Here is a 6,029-nt window from a genome sequence, read left to right as displayed (position 1 = left end):
TGGGAAATGTGTGGAATCAATGGTAATCAAAGATTGTGGGTTTGTGAATCTGAATATGATAAGCTCTAAATGATTGAAATTGCTCAATTGAGAGTAGTTGCTCAATTGATGAGTTGATGATCTCGTGTTGTCGATGAGACGTGAGATTGATGATACTGTTGATGCTGATGATTCAATCATGATTCAGAGACTTATTCATATTGCTAGAATTTTAGACACCATGATCCCATGAAGTGTGACAGTTGATGGAATCAAGGAGTGGGGAAGTGGAGATCGTGTTTGAAACCAGTTGCTCAACGTGTGGAGACTTGGTCGATTTTCCACCCACTACCTCGTGAATTCCTTCAACTGATTGCACGACTTGCTCACATTCCATGTGTGTTTGAACATACGTGTCGTAGATCGACAGATCAAAACCCTAAGTGATATCCCCCCAAGTGACACGATTGACGTCTCGTGGTTTGTTAGTCAATTGATGACTTCGTGGTTTGATGGGACGATGAGTCCATGTAGTTGCTGAGTGTCGAACATGATGTTCTGAAACTCATGAATTGAACATGTCATGAGACAGAGGTATAATTCTTACGATGAAGTGAGCAAGTATTGCTCATTCGATGGATCGTTGAATATTGATTGTTGAACCAATATTCCTTGGTTTGAGCAAATATTTATCATCTGAGCAAGTGTTGCTCATGTGATGAATTGTTGAATATTTGATCGTCTGAGCATGTGTTGCTCATCTGATGGATTATTGGCAGCGCACCAAAAATATTAATTAGAATACTGGTCGTTGAACCGAGCATAATTAATAAAATTAATGACCACGAGGCCGTCGTATAATTATTAAGGTTGGAATCTGGAATGATGATCCTTGGATTCAGAAACCCTAATTTGATCAATTGATGATCAATTCATGGTTCGTCAGAAGTTTAACCATAGGAAGAAGGAGGGAGTGACTATATGGGACCATGGATCAACCATGTAGTGTCCATATGCTCACGTGAGCAAATACGAAGAACTCCTGAAGAGTTGACGATTTGTTGGTGGAAGAATGATTAAATGCTGGCTTAATCATTTATTCAAAAATGCTCGTCTGAGCCTTAGGTGAGAAAACCTAATTAATTATGACGAGGTGAGGGACCGACTATGGAGTCATGAAACCGGCCCTAGGTTGTCACGTGACCGCCTGACGATCACTTCATGAAAATCCAAAGTGTTTGGAAAAGTTTTGGACATCATACGAGCAATTGTGCAAATTAGGTCAAAACTGTGAAAATTGATGGGACCGGCTTCCGTGATCCAAAGAGCTAATCTTGGTCGGTCAAGATAGCGTGCTCGTGTCCCCAAGGCGTCCGCGTCTCAGTCCTGAGAATTTTGATATTTTCTGGCGTGCAATTGAGCATCCATTCGAGAAAATATGCCAAAATTAGGGTTTCGACGAAACTGAGGAAAACACCATGAGATGATGAAAAATAATTATAAAATAAGGAATGAGGAGGCGTAGGACCGCCGTGGTCAAGGCATGGTCGGCCGGTCGTGACCACGGTCCCGTGGTGCCTTTTCCTTAATTTTATAATATTTTGATGATTTTATGAAAAATTCATGAATTTTGAGAAATTTGATGAATTTAGGGAGTTTTCATGAATTGAAGGAGTTTTCATGAGTTCATGGAAGCAAAATATTAAAATAATAAAAACACGGGCGTGTGGGACCATGGAGGCATGGCCGGCCGGCTATGGACCGGTCCCACAAGTTTTCATAATTTTTTAATATTTTTAGGTATTTTTGATGATTTGAGGTAATTTTTCCTAATTTGAGAGAAATACCATAAAATCAAGGAATTTGATGAATTCAAGGAAAAATAGGATAAATAATAATAAAATAATAAAGCAAAGGGCGTGTGGGACCGGCTAGGGCATGGCCGGACGGCTAGTGGCCCGGTCCCACAAGTTTTCATAATTTTATTTTATTATTATATGATGATTTGTGCAAAAAATATCATGAAATCAATGAGTTTTTTCATGAAATTAGAGAAATAATAATAATAATAAAATAATAATAAAAAACCATGGGGTGTGGGGCCGGCTGGGACCAAGGCATGGCCGGTTGGCCAATGGTCACGCCCCACACTCCTTTCCTTAATTTTATATTATTTGTTATGGATTTATGGAAGTACTATGAAACCGAGGAGCTTCCTCGAGACGAAGGAGATTTGATCAGATGAGAGAATTTTCATCAAATCATGGAAAATAATAAAAATGTGTTAAAAATATAAAACTGGCGTGGAACTGACCACGGCACGGTCGATAGGTAGTATGTCCGTGTTCCCAGCACCTTGGTCAATATTTTTAATTATTTATTATATTCTTCCCTATTTTTCATAGGTTCATCGTTTCGTTGTATTTTGAAATACTCGTTCGTGCGGTTGACTGTGAGTGTATCGTCGTTGAATACACTTTCACCATTTGAATCGGGGCTTACTTAGAGGTAGCTCAGACGCCCGGTTGTTGATTATTTATTACTAATTGTGGAATTCAGTGGAGAATAATTCACAAAACTGAGTAATAAGATGTTTATTATTAATTCATAGGATCAGCTGATGATTCGACTACGAATTCAAAATAATAAAGTGAGCATTACCATTCCATGGGATCGTAGATTCGACCATAGAATCGGAGTAATTAAGATTTATCTATTACCATTTATGAGACCAGTTGTGGATTCGATCATGAAATTGGAGTAATGAGATAATATAGTTATTGATATTCTATGAGATCAAGCCGTGGATTCGATCATAGAATCAGAACAATTGTTTATTGCCATTCCGTGGGACCAGTCGCAGATTCGACCATGGAATAGGAGAAATTGTTATTGCCATTCCATGGGACCAGTCGTGGATTCGACCATGGAATAGGAGCAATTGTTATTGCCATTCCATGGGACCAGTTGTGGATTCGACCATGGAATAGGAGCAATTGTAATTAGGAATAATTAACTTTGTGGCTCTATACTAGCAGAGAAAGCTGTCTAGGAGCATTAATTATCCCGATATGAGCTTGTCGGTATGTCATATCCTTTATATAGTCAGGGTAAACTCGTTGTTTGTTCCTGAAGACGTTATCGCTCTATACTAGCAGAGCAAGCTGTCTAGGAGCCGTCCATCTCGTGATACTATATAGAAATAATCACTGAAAGTATTCAGTATTCATGAGATATGACGTTGTCCAGTCGTGAGACTATATATCTACATGTACTCTGAGAGAAAGTACTCTCCGTTGAGAATTCGATGAGAGACCCGTGTCTCGATACTCACGTCTGATTGCTGGATCAGAGCTTCATATAATTATGAGTTTACGATTTTAGCCCTTGTCGAAAATCCACCATCTACATTAAGTCCCCTGCTTACTGAGGAAAGCTGTGTTCCTCAGTCGGCATTAAATGGTGATTTTCCGACCATAAATAATAATACCAGTAATTGAACTTAGTCGTAAGTTGAGATGTTACCGGATTTAGAGAGCATGAGCAAACCACGACTTGATGAAGGCTTCAATGTCATGATTGGATCATCGTTTGATGAGCATAAATTGGTGTTGAACCGCTGGTTTGGACGATGGGACCTTGGTCGTTTAGGATTCGCGGGCCGGGTCCAAGAAAGGAATCCGTTTTAGCGCAGACGCTCGTTCGTTAGTTTAAGAAACAACAAAATAGACCTGAGTCTAATGATAAAAATTTTGTCTATGAGCTTTCACGAAAAACAAAATTTTATTTTTAAAATATGTGAAATCTCACAAAGTGGAATAAACTCTCGTTTCAAAGGTGGATGCTCGCATGAAGGAGCAAAATATATATATTTTTCAAATTCACGTGAGTTTCACGTTAAAATATATTTTGTAAAATCAATGTTTTGATTTTGAACAATTTTTGAAAGTAGACAACCATACATGGTGAAAGAATGTCTATATGTGAGTTTTCACAATCGTAGAATGGACGTCTGTCTAGATTTTGAGAAACCAGTGAATGTTCACATTGTAAAATTTACGTGGGTTGCTTACGGTTTTGTGAAAATCATGTCAGAATTTTGCTCGTCTTAGAAAGTTTAAGGAACGAGCAAGATTTGAAGTATTAACTCATGTACTGTTAGTGGAATCGTAAACAGGTAAGAGTTGAAAGTTACCATTTCTGCAGACGCTGATGCGAGCATCTTTATTTCATGATTCGTTGTTTTGCTGAATCCTGCGCTTTGTATAAATGATGCGCTGAATGTTATGCATCTGTCACAGCCACTTTGCAAGAATGACTGACTCCCATGATGACACTTTCAAAGACGATGTTTCCAGGGATGACATCTCCGCGGGTGTAACTTCAAGAAATGGTACTTCTGGGACCTCTGAGTGATGGTGAGAGATCCTTCATACTGAGTTGTACTCCTGGTTATTTCATCAACTATACCACAGGATGATAATGTAGTGAGGTTTCAGATCAATGTAGACTCCTCGGAAATGGAAGAAAGTCTTCGGGGCGGAGCACCCAGAAGTAAGGACTACAGGATGTTAGCAAATGACGTGCAGTCCCCAACCGTTTCTTTGGTGAGTTGTTAGCGCTCCTTGTGTCATGACTTTTTACTGCCCGTGCAATTAGGATCACGAGACCAAGGTTTTGTTATTTCTTTTCAGACCTTTTCTCCATCGATTGACGGTCTTCAACTTGTTCCCAGGCGAACAATTCAGGAATCCAGTACTGATGAAGAAGTCGATGTAAATATCTCTTTCGTGCAGGTGATCGCGGCATCTCCTTGAATGAAATAATAATAATTTTTGTTGATGAATTCAGGAAGAAATCATTGTAGATAAGAATCATGTTGATGAAGCGCACTCTTCTTTGGGAGATGGGAATATGGAGAATTCCCGAAATCCCGAACCGAATGGAGATAGCGGTGTTGTCAACGGAGATTCTGGCATCGTCGAGCCTTCAAATGATTTAGAGACTCCCTTAGTAAGTATATCTCCTGTAATTTCTTCAAAGAAGTATGATATCTCTGATTCGTGAATGAATGAATGAAAATTCATGTGAACTTATGGATAACTTTGCCGAAATACGTCACCTGAAAATTTCAGACTTCAGATTTTACTAGAAACGCTGTAGAATCTTCGTCCGAAGTCGGATTTTCGAGGTTTGCATATGTATCTTCAAGCCCAGGAAATTTCCAAGCTTTATCAAAGAAGATCTTTGAAGTTTGAGCATGTTTAAGTTCTGAAAAAGGCGAAATAGTGAACTTCCAGGAGACCTTCAGAACTTTTTCAGATGGCATGTTGCTCCATGTTTTAGCCACATCTCTTTGCTCGTTCATCGGATTGTCATGAAATTTGGAGACGTTGTAGAGGACATCCATACAAAGATAATGGTATATATTCAGATTCCTCGTAGGTTTCTCCCAGATCGTCTTTTAGTACAGGAAAGAGTACAGTTTCTTCAGACGAGGTTACCGTAAAACGTATTTTCATGAATTTCATGCTATTTGCTCGTGCCTTGAGTGTATAATGATTAATATTGATAATGTTGTATTGCTTGTATCATGTATTTTATGATCTCATTTGGTTTAAATCTTAAATGACTCTAACCTCATGTAATCTTCGTATTAGGTGCCAAATACCGAAGTTGAGGATATTGAAACCAATGAGGATAACTCAAACTGCCATGGAGTTATTGATGAAGATACAACCATCTCTGCACTTCAAGGCCATGAGAAGGTTGTCATTGAAGTCTTGGAAACTCAGATTGTTGCTGCTTCAGTGATAGAAAAAACCGAAACACCAGTAGAGAATACTGAAGAAACTGTTGCCCTGGAGGCTGCTCCGGTAATTGAGAACCGTATAGTGGTGCATGAATATACAAGTGCAGGAGTTACTTTTGATCCTCCATTCGATGCTTCACTCCCGTATCATGAACTAGTTGGTGGATTCAGCGTTCCCATTGGATATGCAGGCTTGCACGAGAAACTGTGGAAGATGTATGGACACGTCGTCGTTACC

This window comes from Papaver somniferum, chromosome 10 (genome assembly GCF_003573695.1).
Source record: "Papaver somniferum cultivar HN1 chromosome 10, ASM357369v1, whole genome shotgun sequence".
Taxonomy (NCBI): Eukaryota; Viridiplantae; Streptophyta; class Magnoliopsida; order Ranunculales; family Papaveraceae; genus Papaver; species Papaver somniferum.
Note: the sequence above shows the minus strand (reverse complement) of the source record.